The sequence below is a fragment of the Astatotilapia calliptera genome, chromosome 4 (genome assembly GCF_964374335.1).
Source record: "Astatotilapia calliptera chromosome 4, fAstCal68.1, whole genome shotgun sequence".
NCBI classification, from domain to species: domain Eukaryota; kingdom Metazoa; phylum Chordata; class Actinopteri; order Cichliformes; family Cichlidae; genus Astatotilapia; species Astatotilapia calliptera.
This window is the reverse complement of record NC_137425.1, coordinates 31,528,041-31,545,316: the sequence shown is the minus strand read 5'-3', so window position 1 is coordinate 31,545,316 and position 17,276 is coordinate 31,528,041. Positions and strand designations below refer to the sequence as shown.

Here is a 17,276-nt window from a genome sequence, read left to right as displayed (position 1 = left end):
CCTTTGACTCTGTTTTGTTTGAATCCAACTGTTTCTTGAAGTTGTGCATAAAACATGTTACTTTTAGTATTGTTATCATTATCATCATTATTGCACTAAATATATTTTAAATAAAGGATACTTTGATATACATTCTACTGTAAGGTTGGAAATGTATTTTCTTCACCCTAAAATATGTTTTGAAATGTATTTTGGTTTGAAAGAAATATATTTTCAATTTCAAAAATATATTTTTTTGGAGCATCACAAATACAAAATATATTTACCATATATTTGAAATATATTTTGGCCAGGAAAAATGTATTTTTTTACCGTATGGGGTTGCCTGTGTCCTTGTCTTTTGGGAAAATACTTTACACAAGTAGTGGCTCAAAGAGGATTCTTTTTTTTCCTTTTTTTTTTTAACTGTGCTGCAATTGTTTACTGGATTATTTGTGCCATTAATTAGTGTCAACTAATTTTTATTCAATCTCCACACAGGATATGCTTGTGAAGATGGAATATGGGGGAGAGCAGAAGTGCGTTGAAGTTCCACAAAGTGATGAATGAAGGACAAGCATATTGTATTGAAGAAATAAGTGATGAGAATGCTGTTATTTGCATTTACCATGTCAGACCTTTTGATAAACACAATTCTAATGAAAGTGAGAACATGTATACTGTTACATCTTTCAGAAAATGTTTTGAAATTGTTGTGCACAGTTCAGAATAAATGTTTTTCAAAAACCATTGCATCTTTTTAGTAAATGTTTATTTCCAAAAGAAATTTCTAGAAGTTCAGAACCGTAAAATTCCTGCTTTTTAGAATGAATTAGAAGATAACTCTTACGTAGTTAAACTAAAATACTCTTTGAGAGTTAATATATAAACTCTTAACACCAAGTGTTAAATTATCAACTCCAGACAGATTTGGTGTTTAACACTAAATCAGAGTTAACGTACCAACTCTCCAAAAAGAGTTAAATTAACACTCTCTGGTGTGGACCCATATGGACACTTTAATAGTGTTGAAATCAAATCCGACAGTGTTAATTTGGACATGCTAGATTTGCTGTGTAGGAGCCATTCTTGGGTTAATACCTTATGTGGTCACTAGAGGTCACCTTTTTCTGTTTTGATTATGTAATGTAAAGGTATTTAAGGTAGACGCACGTAATCGGCGTCAGGTGTTTCATTAAGAAGGCAAACAGTTTGTGACCGTTGCGCTGTTATGCTAAGTCGATACAGAATAAAGACCAAAAAGGACAAGATACATACTGCTGGATTTATTGGACTGTGAACTTAATTCATGCATACCAGTGACATCGCGTCGCCCCCCGTTAACGACCACCTCAGTGGCTTCAAGCGTAGGCTTAGCCTCTACAAATCTAATTTTAAAAATGTCACAGACCACGTGAATACATCATCTGACTTATTGTAGTTGCAATGAATGGTGGACTGCTTTATGATCTGAGTATTTTGCAAAATTGTTATTTATATACTTATTTGTACAACACTGTTAACATAATACTTGTGTTTCCTTGTTTTGTCTAATTCAGATTGGCTGTGACATTTGCCCACGGTGGTACCACAGGGGCTGTGCAAAGAAGCCCCGCAAGAGCAAAGAAAACAAGTTTGTCTGTGAAGCATGCTGGTCAGACAGTTAGGTTCTCTGGCAATTTTTCTGAGGCTTTGAAATGTGTGTGTTTTGTATCGTTGTCTCCAATAATATTAATTAGTTGTTTATTTATGTTTGTGTTGCTGTGTGTGCTTCTGTATTGTTAACAACATTAAAATTCAGCTTTGATTTGAATTAGTTTGTAGGATTATTCAATTATTTTTTGTTTCCTAACATGTTAACATTATAGGTACTGTGGGAAAAGAATTAATATATATGTTGTTTCATGGTTTACTGGTGTTCAGCTTCCGCTATACCCCCTGTTTCTGGTATATTTGTTACTTTATTTCAATTGGTGGTTTCTTCTTTAATTGGATGTTATTGTTATTGTTTTTTGCTTTCGTTTCAATTAATAAGTGCTGTATTGGAATGACATTTTTTTAACTTTTGTTTTCTCTTTCGTATTACTTATTGTTCTTAATTTGTTTATGCAGATCTCCTCCCAGCTGTTTCCATTTGGCCATTATCGTTTTTTTGGTGTTATATTTGAAATTTGACATTTTATGCGCTGTCCAATAAAGGCTTTATTTAAATTTTCAGCAGAATGTATGGGCAGAAATCTGTGGCATCAGAAACTGAAATTGAATAAGTTAAATTTGAATTTGAATTGCTTAGATTGAATCTGAATTGTAACTTGAATAAATGCTTTTGAAAACTGAATTTGAATTAGTCTAATTTGAAATTGAATTTATGGTTTGAAAATGATCATCACTAAATTGAAATTGAATTTTATATTTTGAAAATGAATTAATTTGCTTTGAAACGACATTTTATCCTTTAAAAATTCAGCTCTCGAATAATTTCAGTTTCACTTCTCACCATTCAGTTTCAGTTCTACAATTCAGTTTTTTGGAACTTTCATCCGGTTCTTGTGTAATCGTGCGCAGAGTAATCGAACTTCGTTTTACTAGCGGACCGCAAGTGGCAATCTACGACATCTTGAGCTGGAGCTGGAGTAATTCTTCTGAAGACATTCGTGATGTCAAATGACCAGTTGAGAAACTCTCAGGTTGGTAATAAATGTATTACATGTATAAGAACAAGCGTCATGTTAACAAATAATACCCGTACAGTAACGTTTATGCGTGTTGTAGCTGTTAGCTAAAAACGCTAATTTAGCGTAGATTGCCCTGGGTTCAGCGTTGACAAACAAATATGAAAGACTCCTTTCAATAGAATCCCAAAGTTGTCATCTTGTAGCCCTCCAGAGTCCTCCACACTTGCAGAGGCCCCTACAGTAGGAAAATGTGCAAAAGAATGTCAAAACCATTGCTATTTGGGTTTTCTTATGTCTCACACAGCATCCCAAGTCTTTAGCTTACTTAAAACCCTTAGCTACAGTGTATATTTAGTCTAACACTCATCAGTGTCTGGATCATTACTGATCTCTTCGGTGTGATATGATATATAACTTTTCTGTTACATAGTGTATGATTAAATACACAGTACTCTTAACATACTTAACATACTCCTCAATTCTTAACATACTCAATTGTCAGGTCAGCAAGACACCTGCTAAATTTACTAACTTCTACCACTGTTCAGCCCAGTGTTCAGACTCACCAAGAGCCTCCCAGGTTTTGTGAAGCTAGACACAAACAACACATGCACAGATTACCAAATGACTTTTGAATCATTTGACATGTGTTTTACTGTTGTATTATATTAATTAGTTAGCATAAAATGATGTGATGCATCTTCTGAATATTGTGTCATTCTAGCAGACAGGAAACGAGTCAGGAGAGAGGGAGAGATGGCCGACCAAGTATCCACACAGAAATGACTAGGTTCCTTGTTGTATTTGTTCCTTTGTCAGACTTGTTGTTCCTTATACTTACTCATTTAAGTTCTCAATACCCATAACTTGTTCAGATGTACAATTGTATTGTTTTATATCAACTTACAACATGTCTTCACAGGTCTTTTCCTGCTCTTTATGGAAACAAAGCAAAGCGCCGATGCTTTCGAGGGCCTGCCAACCAATTCACACCAGTTAAAGAGATACAACTTAATTTTTATCTCTTACCCAAGCTTGTTCAGTCTACTCCAAAAGGCAGTGAAGAATTTGTCCATCTGCAAGCTGGTTTGGGACGTAGGTCTACACTGATACCTGACAGCTACAGTCATGATGAGGTAAGGTACTGCTCCACATTGACAGGAAAATATATTTGTTGTAAGTTAACGAGCAAAAAGTGTTTGTCTTTATTCAGAGTCAATTAATTTGGTGGCCGATGGTTTATTTCAAAGGTATGTTCAAGACTCAAAGATCTGTATCCAAAACTGGAAAGTGTTTCTGGGGGCTGGCTGATTTACAAAGGAGCAGGTAGAAAAAACCTCTTAATGGCCATTCCAACTTTTGAATTGATAGTTATAGAAGAATTTTGATGATATCATGACCATGAATGCACTGCAATGTGTACTGCCACATTTTAAATAGTACTGAGTCACTCACTTTTCTCGACAGGTGGATGGGGTTCTCGGAAACTAAATATGGTGCCTCCTGAGGACAGTGGATATACTGGGTCACTGCTAAAAAAATGCAAGTGCTGGGGGAATGACCGTCCTTTACATTGCTCCAATCCAGGAAGAGCTAGACACTCAGCCGCTGCCTCCTGACTCTAGCTCCTTTTCCAATATGCCAAAAGCGATGTGCCACTCATGTCAAACCAGCTACCCACTTCAACTCTTAGCAATGCATGTTGAAACATGTCAGCCTTCAGATACTAATGCAGAGTGGTGTGTACAGTCCCGTTGCATGGATGAGTCTGGGAGATCACATTACACGTAGCTTTGTCCTATAAAACTACGTAATGACTGAAACATGTTTTGAAAATGTTTTTATCAGTCAGGAGCTTCATGTTCAATGGATGTCACTACACTTGCTTGTGTTTCTGTAGGTAATTTATTAAGTTTGTACTTGCTATTCTCCTTTATCAGACTTGTAATGAAGACATAGAGGACACACCACATCCCATACCACATACAGAAGACGATCAACTTAACTCACATCTAAAGGTGAAGTTTTGTACCCCTTTAACCTTTATCTATTTGACTGTGCATGACAAAGACGGGAACATAAATATGATGCCTTACATTGAATGGGGAGAAAATTGAGTTTGATTAAAGTGTCCTACAATAGCCAAGTTGAAGAGGTTCATTATTAGAGGTTGGATTTATTCCTTATATCTAAAGTGGGTAGCCCATGTAAGCTGTATTTGTAATGAAAGTTGACAGATAAGCAACAATCAGATGTATGCAATCACATCACAATTCCATTCTTTTAAAGTTGCTGGTTTTTTCCCCTTTCTTTGCTTGTCTTGACAGGATGTGGAGGAAGATGTCATTATTTTGTCCTCAACTGCAAAGGTAATGTTGAGTGCAACGTGTTGAATGTCTGTCTTTGAGGCATTATTGATTCTATCGTTGATATTGTTTCCTGTTACAGATTGTGTGCCCTGTCTGCGGTGAGACATTTCCTCAGAATGAGGTGGAGGCACATGCAAGCGAGTGTTGTGAGAGGTAATGCAGTCTTTTAATATGGCTTCCAACGTATGTTTGAGAATTTTCCTACAAGCCTTTTGCTTTCCACCTATTAATTTATATTTTGATAGACAGCATTTTATGCTTTGTTAGTGATTGTGCCATGTATGTTATACTTTGGTTTTGATCCTTATAAAAAAAAATTTTTTTGCATTAGGTTTTGTCATTGTTGCCATAACATTTTTAATTGTTTAAGTCTTACAGAAGTTATTACAACACGGTTGAAGAAGTTCTCTTAAGTTTTAAAGGTATTGTTTTATTTGTTGCTTTTGTACAGTACATGTTTGAGGTCAAGTGATGTGGTTTTTACTCTGGCATTTTTTCATTACAGCAATGCAAACCTACCTTCACAACAAAGGATGGGCATTTCTAGGTTTGTACACATCAGTAGTCTTTCTTCAATGCTCTGTACAGTGGTTTTCAAACAATTTCTGCCAAGTACCCTTTGTGTAAAGGAATCCAGCTACCTAAAGGCTTAGCCTGCCTACTGCATTTTCTTCTTCTGTTAGGTCAAAGTCACATACTGCTAGTGGTGACACAATTCAGTTTGAAAACCTAAAAGACATTACAGATTACGCGTTACTGTAATCTGATTACTTTTTTCGAGTAACGAGTAAAGTAAGGGATTACTATTGCAAAATCGGTAATTAGATTACCGTTACTTTCCCGTAGGAACACTGCGTTACTAAAACCGTGATTTTTTGCGAGAATGTCTCACGACAGTGACGTAAGCGAGTGCGCCGTTAGTGACAACAGCTGTGTGCAGATCAACAATGGATCACATATCGAGTGCGGGAGAGAGTATGAGCATGCAGCGTTTAAAGCGTGGAAGTACTGACCTTACTTTGAGTTTGATTCCATAAAAAGTGACAAAAACATTAGCGTCCATCGTGCGTGGGAAGAAAACTTCTTTTTACAGCGAAAAAAACCCCTAAACTTCCAAGGAAGCACCAAGAGCGCAACGACGTAATGGGAAACTCACAGAGACACTGCCGTATCCTTCCACTGACCGCTGCACACCTGCACCAGGGTAAACCTCCGCCTACTGCAGTCCTGCTTTACAGGTGAAAATAGAGCAACAGGACCACTGAGTCTTTGACTTTATTTATGTTCTGCTGTGTTTTACTTGCATCTATTTGAAAGAGTGAGTGTAAACACAAAAAATTATTTTATTTTATGTGCTGGAATGTGCAGAAAATAGGTTTAAATGTTAAACTCATTTATTCAACTCAGAGAATGTTGCATATAATTAAATTTTTGCTTCATGCATAAAGTTAAAAGAAAAAGTAGAATTGGGCTAAAAGATCTATCGCTTTATCACCTCTTCAGGTTGTAAATCGTGTTTTTAAAAAGTAACTAAGTAACTAAGTAATTAATTACTTTTGAAAATAAGTAATCAGTAAAGTAACGGGATTACTTTTTTGGGGAAGTAATCAGTAATTAGTTACTGATTACTTTTTTCAAGTAACTTGACCAACACTGTTAACGAATACACATGAATACACACAACATGGTTTCCAGTATCATGTTTGTAATTGCGAGTTTTTCTCCATTAGCCTGGATGAAATCCTGCAGGCCATAAGTACTGCTGTGAATACAGAGGAAGAATTCCGTATCACTGTCTCAAGATCCAATATGGTGGAGCGGGGACTTGCAGAGTGGAAGAGGCAAAAAAAGGCATTGCCTACAAATCAGCTGAGGGTCACATTCATCGGAGAGGCAGGAATTGATACAGGGGCATTACGGAAAGAATTCCTCACAGGTACTCATATTTAAAATGTGATCCAAATTGATAGGAGTGAAAATGGCTACTTAACCGGACTAACTATTTGTGTTAAAAGAAATGGTTGCAGGCTTGGAGCAACGGCTATTTGAGGGTGACCAGACTGGGAAGGCTCCCAAATATTCATTGCTGGATCTCGATCTAGGAAACTTCCGGTAGGCCTTTCTCACATGCATTGGGGTCTGCAGTTGTGTGTACACACACAAGCATTGGAAATTACCTGATTGATGTTATTTATCTCTTCTCCTCTCACAGTAGTGCTGGTGAAATTTGGGCAGTTAGTCTGGCGCAAGGTGGGCCACCACCCTGCTGCCTCAAAGATTGGTGTTACCAGTACTTGTGCAGTGGAGAGCTGCAGATTGAGAACATTAGGAAAGAGGATGTCTGTGATGTTCATTATACTTCTGTTATCTCCCAGGTATGAAGTCTTAAAGGTTTCACTGCTCTACAGTGTTTTGAATTACATGTTTAGCACAGATTTTACCATCCCTTATGTTATTTGCAAATTATAGGACTCTGGAATTGGTCATGTTAATGTGTATGTTTGTGTCCTTTAAGGTTGATTCGGCCACAGAAGATAAAATGACAGAACTCACTGATGAAATTTTGAGTTGTGGCTATCATGGACCTGTTAATGTCGAAAAGAAAGAAGAAATTGTTCGGTAAAACTGTTTTACTGTTTCCCCCCCCCAAAAAAAGTTGTTTTTTTTTTCATTTAGCAGCATGCTACTTTTTCTTCCTTTCTGCATTTCAGTGCTGTTGTCAGAGGTGTGGACTCGAGTCACATGACTTGGACTCGAGTCAGACTCGAGTCATTAATTTTATGACTTTAGACTTGACTTGAAAAAATGTTCTAAGACTTGTGACTTGACTTGGACTTTTACACCAATGACCTGGGACTTGAATTGGACTTGAACCGGTTTACTTGAAAAGACTTGATATTTCACCCCAAATATAAAATTTAACATGCATATAGAGATTGAAAATGTGACGTCATTCAGGGGTAAACCGCAAAGGATTCTGGGAACTCGTGGCAAGAGGTACTAGCGCACGCAGGCTTTCAATTGAAATCAGTCACACAGCGATAAAAAGAAACACAAAAATGTCAAGAAGCCGTTGTATTATTAACTGCAATAGCCGGTCGCATGACAGCCACGGGAAGCCGACGGGTAAAGAGATCGGTTGTTATCGGATTACGTCGTTGAAGAGAAATTGTTCAAGCCATGTTTCCGAAGTAACAAAGACGCGACGGATGGCCTGGATTGCAGCCATTCAAAGACCAAATATAACGTCCCAGAACACTCCAGCTCAGGTTAGTCTGCTCCAAGCATTTACACGAAGGTCAGTGTTTTTTAGTAGTTAATACGTCATTTTCATAACATAATTTGTGATATAGGTTACAAGCAAGTCTGGCACTGAGCAGAAATTGTCGCGCTATGCTCCTTTATTTATTGTGCATAAATAGTGAATTGTCCTGACACAATATTGCGTTTCGCCTCTGTTATTATGGTACATTGACAAAAACATATACTTTTATTCACAGGATAAAACAGGTTTTTTGTATCACTAATTGCCCAGTACGATTACAGCATACAGTATTATTGTCACTGCTACATTTCTGTAACGCGTACCAGAAATTATTTCCACTACTAATTAATTACCGTTGAGCTCAAAGGTTATATTAATAAACGGTTAAGGAATGTGTATTTATGAAGACAATTTGTGAGACTGGTAAACTTATGATAGGTACGATGGTCTTTCGTTCTACACGGTGCATTTCAAGGTCCTGTACCCATCCGTCGGTAAACTGTACCTGGGCTTGTTGCAGTGACCGGAAGTTACTAAACTTCACGAGTGTATGCACTCACTCCAAGAACCGTATAATTATAAATATGCATATAAATATGCTACAATGAGATAGCTGACTTCATCTAACTAGCAAATGTTGTCCAGGCTACGTTGGTGATACAGTTTTTTTTAATGTGTATGATATTTTTGTCATTCGATTTTAAAGCCGGTCCTACAACCGCATCCAAGAATAACATGCAGCTTATCTCAGAACTGTCGGTGAAAATTATTCTTGGAGCTAGGTTTAATTGAGCTGCATTTTAAAGAGGTGCAATTTCACAATTTGTGTATATTTTCTAAGTTCACTATTTTGTCATGTGTTGAGAAAAACACAGATTTTAAAATTACATGGTCTAATATTTACATTTAGCATAACTGCAACATTATTTTTTCTTTTTTTTTTTTAAAGACTCGAAAGGACTTGAAATTCAAAGTTTCAGACTTGTGACTTGACTCGTTCTTTTACACCAGTGACTTGAGACTCGACTCTGACTTGCCTGACATTACTTGAGACTTGACTTGAGACTTGAGGATAAAGACTTGAGACTTACTTGAGACTTGCAAAACAATGACTTGGTCCCACCTCTGGCTGTTGTTCTTCACGCCACACTTCGGTTGGTGCCTCTCCTCTCCCAGCTACGTGATGGTCTCAACCTTTATGGTCTTACTGATCTACTGAAGCAGTACCCAAACATCTGCCAATCGCTGTTTGTACCAGGGGTGGAAGTTAAGGTGAGTAAATGTTGACTTTAGTAGGGATAACCCTTGTAATTGTGAATAGCAGTTCAAAGTGCTCTTTACCTTTACTTTATAGTATATACTTTAAGTCCTATAGTAGAGAATGTAATTAATGGTGGCACTGGAAAAAGAATATTCAAAATTGTCTTAAGTTGCTTAATATTCCTGAACCGTTTAGAGCAAAAACAAGGCATCAGGAACAATGAAAAAATCCCTTTTAACAAGGAGTATTTACATGTAACCTACAGAGTTATAAAGAGACTTGATCTATACAAAGTTATAAGATTAAATGAGAAGAACTAGCAAGCAGCATGAGACAGACGTTTAAGTCCCTGTCTTTATGTGTGACAAAAGAATACAATTACTTAGAATAAAGACAAAATAATAGGTCCTTGATCTTGATTCAGATAAAGTCACAATTTTCTTTGTCTTTCTTACCAGGCTGATGCTGACTTTGTTTTTGCAACATGCCATCCTGAGTTCAGCGAGAAGGGCTCCAACAAAGAACGGGTGGAAATGAGGATTATGAACCATCTACAGGAATTCTTGCAAGAGCTGGAATCACGTAAGTGCACATGTAGTTTACTGTCAATGTATTTTGTCTTTCTGTGTTAAACTTGGAATCATAATTTTATGTAAGGAATGGCTAAACTTTTAGAGAACGGCCAGTCTTGGTTTTCATGGAGTTTGCCGCTTTAGTGTTTTTAGATCTTTTTGTCCGACGTTTCTGGAGTACAAAAAGATATAAAAAAACAAAAGCAGCAAAATGTGTGAAAACAGTTCTTATTCTGTAAACCTTTGGCCACAGCTGTAGATTACACTATGAGTGCTTGTTCACTCTTTGTCAGTAATTAAATTTTTAAGTTGTGTTTGTGAAGTTACAGGTAAACAGTATCTAATATTTTATCTAAATGACTGCTTTGTCTTTTTTTTTTTTTAAAAAAGGTGAAGAGCCTGAGACCAGTGACCGTCCAGTCATCCTTTCCCCAAGTTCATTCTTACAGTGGCTCACAGGACAAGGCCACATTCCTGTCCTGCCAGATGAGAAGATGAACTTCAAAGTCTCTGTGCAGTTCAACCACTCATGCCATATTCAGTATGGCACTCATGAAGTTTGCTACCCAACCATTACAGCATGTAGTAATACAGTCAAGCTACCTGTTCAGCATATGCAAACTTATGAAGAGTTCAAGCATGTGATGACAAACGCGTTCCACTATGGTCAGGCATTTCTTCATATTTAGGAGCATGATCAGCCAGCCAGACATCTTGATTGTTCCATGAAATGTTAGTAAAACAAAGAAATCGACATGTGTTTGTGGCGGAGGCGTGGCCCCGGGCGCAGCTGCAGGGGAGGAGTGGAGCGGAAGGCTCATCAGGGCGGCGCTGCGAGGCCGGTAAGAACAGCTGATGTTGTTTATGGACTGATGATGGTTCCCCTCCCCTGTGTTATAGTGAGACGGAGAGGAGCGGGAGGGGGGAAAGAGAGACACACATCAGCTGGGATGCACAGCTGTCATTCTGTGCGATAGTATCAGTGTGTGAAAGTGTAAATAAATGTGGAACTTGGCGATAAAGACCTGTGTGTGCGTGTACCTGTGCCTAGTATATTCCACAAGTGGTGCCGAAACCCAGGAAAGTGCCGGTGGGGAAATGTCCGACCCACAGGCCGCGCCACCCGCCCAGCCTCTGCAATTCTTGGCGCAGATGCTGGCGGAGATGGCGACGATGAGCCGGGATCAGGCGGCCGACCAGCGTGCCCACCTGGCCGCGCTGCGGGAGCAGACGGACCGGCAGACGCAAGTTCTGGAGCGGCTGGTCGGGGCCGCTGCCACGCCGAAGCCCTCGCCACTGTCGGTGGCGGTGCCCCGGATGGGGGACGGGGACGACCCACAGGTTTTTTTGGAGACCTTCCGTGCCACGGCGGAGGCTTGCCAATGGCCGCGGGAGGAGTGGGCTCCGCGGCTGCTCCCCCTGCTGTCCGGGGAGGCACAAACAGCGGCCCTGAGTCTGCCTCCGGCGTCGAGGAGCAGCTTCGCGGACGTGAGCCGGGCGGTGGTGGACAGGCTAGGGCTCACCGCCGAAGACCACCGCCGGCGGTTCCGGGCCTGTCGGCTGGCTACAACGGACCGACCATTCGCCTGGGCCCGGCAGCTGCGCGACGCGGCGGTACGCTGGCTGCAACCGGGAACATCGGAGGGGGAGACGAAGCTGGTGGACAAGGTGGTGCTGGAGCAGTTCACGGAGGGATTGCCAGCGGAGACGGCGAGATGGGTCCGGTGCCACCGGCCCGCAAGCTTGGAGGTAGCGGTGACGCTGGCGGAGGACCACCTTGCCGCTGGAGCAGGGGAACCCGGGGACGCCGGACGGAGGCCGAACAAACAGGCCCCGGTGCCGGCCCCGAGGCGCCGTGTGCCGGCACCAGGGCAGGCAGAGCGGCTGCCGGCGCTGAGCCCCACTAACCCTTTCGCGGCGTTGGTGCCGTCCAGGGCAGCCGAGCCAAGTGGAGCCGCCCCCGAGCCACGGAGAGCAGCACAGACGCCGGGGCCGGAGTGTTGGAAGTGCGGGCAGCCGGGGCACCTGAGGAGGGATTGTCCGCTTATGGAAGTGGGGCAGGTGTTTCGTGTTGCTGGCGCCCCAGCACCCTCCCCCGGTCCAGGAGGGACATACAGTATTCCGGTAAGGACTCGAGGGGGTATACGCCAGGCGTTGGTGGACACGGGCTGCACGCAGACCCTCGTACACCAAAGCTTGGTTCGCCCCGGGGCATTGCTGGAGGCAGAATGGGTGGAGGTGAGGTGTGTGCATGGTGACGTTCACAGGTATCCCATAGTGCCGCTGTTATTAAAGTATAAGGGCAAAACGCATAGAGTAACGGCGGCGGTTAGCCCGCGCCTGTCGCACCCCCTGATTCTGGGTACCAATTGGCCGGGGTTTCATCAGCTACTGGGGCAGTACGCGGGGGTGCGATCACGACCGGAAGCGGGGTGTAGCGTGTGCGCGGCGTTCAGCGGTGACACGGGGTCGTCCGACACTGACTCCGGGGGGGAGGAGCCGGCGGGTCCCTCACGGGACGTCCCGCCGGCCCCGGAAGTGTCCCCCATGGGTGATTTCCCACTGGAGCAGTCTCGTGACGGCACCCTACGCTCAGCCTTTGACCAAGTGATGGCTATTGATGGTCACGTGGTGCGCCCTGAGGCCGCGCAGACCTACCCGCGTTTCGTCTTATTAAACGACCGATTATATCGAGTGAGTCGTGACACTCAGACAGAGGAAACACACACCCAGTTGTTGGTGCCGCAGGGCCGCCGGGAAACGCTTTTCCAGGCGGCCCACTATAACCCCATGGCAGGGCATATGGGCTATGAGAAAACTCTGGAGCGAATAACGGCCCGATTTTATTGGCCGGGCATCCGAGCGGATGTGCGCCGCTGGTGCGCGTCCTGCCCGGACTGCCAACTTGTTAACCAGCCGGCCATACCGAAGGCGCCGCTGCGCCCTCTCCCCCTCATTGAGGTCCCGTTTGAGCGCATCGGCATGGACCTCATCGGGCCGTTTCACCGGAGTGCACGCGGCTACCGCTTTGTGTTAGTCTTGGTGGATTACGCAACGCGGTACCCGGAAGCAGTTCCGCTGCGCACCATCTCTGCAAAGAGTGTGGCGCAGGCACTGTTTCAGGTCATCTCCCGAGTCGGAATCCCGAAAGAGATACTGACTGACCAGGGCACGTCGTTTATGTCTCGTACACTGCGGGAACTGTACGAATTACTGGGCATTAAATCTATTCGGACCAGCGTCTACCACCCTCAGACTGACGGGCTGGTGGAGCGGCTGAATAAGACTTTAAAGTCCATGATTCGGAAGTTCATTAACGAGGATGAACGCAATTGGGATCACTGGCTAGACCCTCTGTTATTCGCAGTGCGGGAGGTGCCCCAGGCCTCCACGGGATTTTCTCCCTTTGAACTGCTGTTCGGCAGGAGGCCACGTGGGGTGCTCGACCTGATTAAAGAAAGCTGGGAGGACGGTCCGAGCCCCGCCAAAAATGAGATTCAGTACGTGTTGGACCTGAGAGCAAAACTCCACACTTTGGGGAGGTTGTCACGGGAGAATTTGCTCCAGACTCAGCAGCGTCAGCAACGCCTGTATGACAGAGGGGCTAGGCTCAGGCAATTTTCACCGGGAGATAAAGTGCTTGTGTTACTCCCTACTTCCAGCTCGAAGTTGCTCGCCAAGTGGCAAGGACCCTTTGTGGTCACACGGCGAGTCGGGGACGTGGACTATGAGGTCGCTCGGTCGGACAGGGGAGGAGCCACGCAGATTTATCACCTCAATCTCCTCAAACTGTGGCGAGAGGTTGAAACCGCTTCTCTGGTGAGCTTGGTGAAGGAGAGAGATGAGTTGGGGCCTGAGGTGCCAAATTCTATCATTCCCGCCTCCCTCCCTTGTGATGACCATCTCACACAGGCCCAGAGGGCGGATGTTGTCGCGTTGCAACAGCGTTTTGCGGACGTGTTCTCCCCCCTGCCCGGCCGGACGTCCCTCATCGAGCACCATTTCGTGACGCAGCCTGGCGTGACGGTGCGTTCACGGCCCTACAGGCTCCCGGAGCACAAGCGAAAAATCGTGCAGAGGGAATTGGCGGAAATGCTGAGGATGGGAGTAATAGAAGAGTCGCACAGCGCCTGGTGTAGCCCCATCGTTCTGGTGGCGAAGAAGGATGGGTCTATACGGTTCTGTGTCGACTATCGCAGGGTGAACGAAGTGTCACGCTTTGATGCCTACCCCATGCCTCGGGTCGACGAGCTCCTGGACCGGTTAGGCACGGCCCGCTTTTTCACGACACTGGACTTAACCAAGGGCTATTGGCAGATTCCCTTGTCTGCCGAGGTCAGGGAGAAAACGGCCTTCTCCACTCCGTACGGTTTGTACCAGTTCGTGACACTTCCGTTTGGCCTGTTCGGGGCCCCGGCCACTTTCCAGCGTCTCATGGACCGGGTACTGCGTCCGCACGCAGCGTATGCTGCCGCCTACCTGGATGACGTGATCATCCACAGCGACACCTGGGCGGAGCATGTGCTGCGGGTGGCCGCGGTCCTGGAGTCCCTGAGGGGGGCGGGGCTCACGGCCAATCCGAAGAAGTGCGCGGTTGGACGGAGGGAGGTGCAGTATCTGGGGTACCACCTGGGGGGCGGGCAGGTGCGTCCACAGGTGGAGAAGACGGCGGCTATCGCATCCTGCCCGCGCCCCAGGACGAAAAAGGAGGTGAGACGGTTCTTGGGGTTGGCGGGTTACTATCGTCGCTTTGTGCCGAGGTTTGCGCAGCTAACCAGCCCCCTGACCGATCTCACTCGAAAAGGTGCCCCGGATCTGGTCCAGTGGACGGGGCCGTGCCAGGCGGCGTTTGTGCAGGTGAAAAAGGCTCTCTGTGGGGAGCCGCTGCTTCACACTCCTAACTTTTCCCTCCCTTTTGTTCTGCAGACTGACGCCTCGGACAGAGGGCTGGGAGCCGTTTTGTCCCAGCAGGTAAGGGGGGCCGACCGCCCTGTCCTATACATCAGCCGGAAGCTAGCAGAGCGCGAGCGCCGGTACAGCACCGTGGAGAAGGAGTGCCTGGCCATCCGGTGGGCGGTCGGCTCCCTGCGCTATTACCTCCTGGGACGCTCATTCACCCTCTGTTCGGACCACGCCCCGCTGCAGTGGCTCCACCGCATGAAGGATGCCAACGCCCGGATCACCCGGTGGTATCTGGCGTTGCAGCCCTTTAAGTTCAAGGTGATCCATAGGCCGGGGGCGCAGATGGCAGTGGCCGATTTCCTCTCTCGCTCGCGGGGGGGGGGGGGAGTTGGCTCGGCCGGACGGCTCCCCGGCCTCGAACGGGCGGTGGGGGTGTGTGGCGGAGGCGTGGCCCCGGGCGCAGCTGCAGGGGAGGAGTGGAGCGGAAGGCTCATCAGGGCGGCGCTGCGAGGCCGGTAAGAACAGCTGATGTTGTTTATGGACTGATGATGGTTCCCCTCCCCTGTGTTATAGTGAGACGGAGAGGAGCGGGAGGGGGGAAAGAGAGACACACATCAGCTGGGATGCACAGCTGTCATTCTGTGCGATAGTATCAGTGTGTGAAAGTGTAAATAAATGTGGAACTTGGCGATAAAGACCTGTGTGTGCGTGTACCTGTGCCTAGTATATTCCACAGTGTTGCTTGATGGTTTTTTTTTTATTATTGTTTTACAGTTTAAGCATTCTGTTTATTGCCATTGAAATTATTATAAAAAATGTTTTTGTCAATATAGTCCTTGCTGATCTCATTCCCTCCTCCATTTAACTGTGTCAGCTTGTGAGTATCGATTTGGGTTCATGAGTGTAACAGAAAGTAAGTTTGTAAAATAACGTGTTCTTATAATTTTACTCTCTGATGGGCCAAGCTGCAACTTTCATGGATTCATGTAGGTGAAGACCATGGTGTGGTCAGGTAAATGTCTCTTCCAAAACTACATGAAGGCACAAGAGGATCTATGGAAAGGCGTAGAGATTCAATATCTTCAGCATTCAGTGGACATTCCATTTCTGGCACCAAAACACCTGGGTTGTTATGATGGGATAGCCCTGCACTCTCCCAATCAATGCTCTCAATTTGGACTTCCTGAAATAAAGCAGCATATGTAAATGATTTTAAAAATCTACATATAGCACTCAATAAAACCAAAACATTGCCATTATTACTCAACTGCCAAATTTTCTTCATATCTCTGTGGCTCTCTGATGGGGTGCTGCAGCATCCCAAGTTCCCACAGCTGGTTTGGTGAAAGGCTATGCTCTGTCCTGATGGAATGATCATTCCAGCCAGCAGAAAACTTGGCCAAATCCCCCTTGAGTCTTGGGAGGAAGGTGTAATGGGCACAGAAGAGATGAAGACTATCTGAGATGTTAAGAAATCCATCTTCCTCCAAGCTGTGTAGCACATCATAATAAATGTGTGTCACCCCTGTCCAAACATCCCTCCATAGGCGCTCAATTCTACATTTGAAAAAAAAAAAAATACAGAAAAGGTCTGAAAGGTCAATCAAAAACTAACAAAGGACAGCCAAACAGCAATTCAGCTGGAGTCATTCATGATGAAATAACAATGTTATGCCATTTAGATCTTACAAGCATTACCTCTGGTTGTGCACGCTTTTTCCTCTTATGAAGCTTCCACATCCTGTGCCTCTCACAGTGAACATCATTTCAGCAATCTTGACATTTTCAACTCCTTGGTCAGCTCTCACTCTGTACCATATAAGATTTTGAAATAAGTATTGAAACAACAAAATACACAAAAAAATTATTCAAATACATGATTGACACACTTGCAAATTTATATACAGAACTGAAATCCTGATCATTTCATGGTTAAACATGGCAAACACAAATCATGAGACAAACTCCAGAATAAATTTTACGAAGAATTACTCACTTGTAAGGCCATCCAAATCTTCTCACTCCGTCCAGAAAAAAATCAAGTGCAGTGCTGGCTGTGTTGTTGCATGCAGCATTAAGGTACATAATCTAAAGTGGGGGAAAATTGATTAACACCACCACATTAAAAATTCATACATATATACAAAATGTTTATAGGAGGACATGTGACAAGAGTGTGCAAACTGTCATAATACACAATATGATCAAAATATGTGAGCTGTATAATTACATAAGCGGAGAGAGAAAAGATAA

At 44.1% G+C, this 17,276-nt stretch overlaps 1 long non-coding RNA gene across 1 annotated transcript; it reads left to right on the top strand.

Annotated features, from left to right (window-relative positions):
* Nucleotides 1-7,747: 7,747 nt before the first annotated feature.
* On the top strand, nt 7,748-10,875 carry LOC145428376 (uncharacterized). Its single transcript, XR_013908663.1, has 2 exons — nt 7,748-10,131; nt 10,512-10,875. It is a non-coding gene; the product is annotated as an uncharacterized LOC145428376 (long non-coding RNA).
* The last annotated feature ends 6,401 nt before the right edge of the window (nt 10,876-17,276 follow it).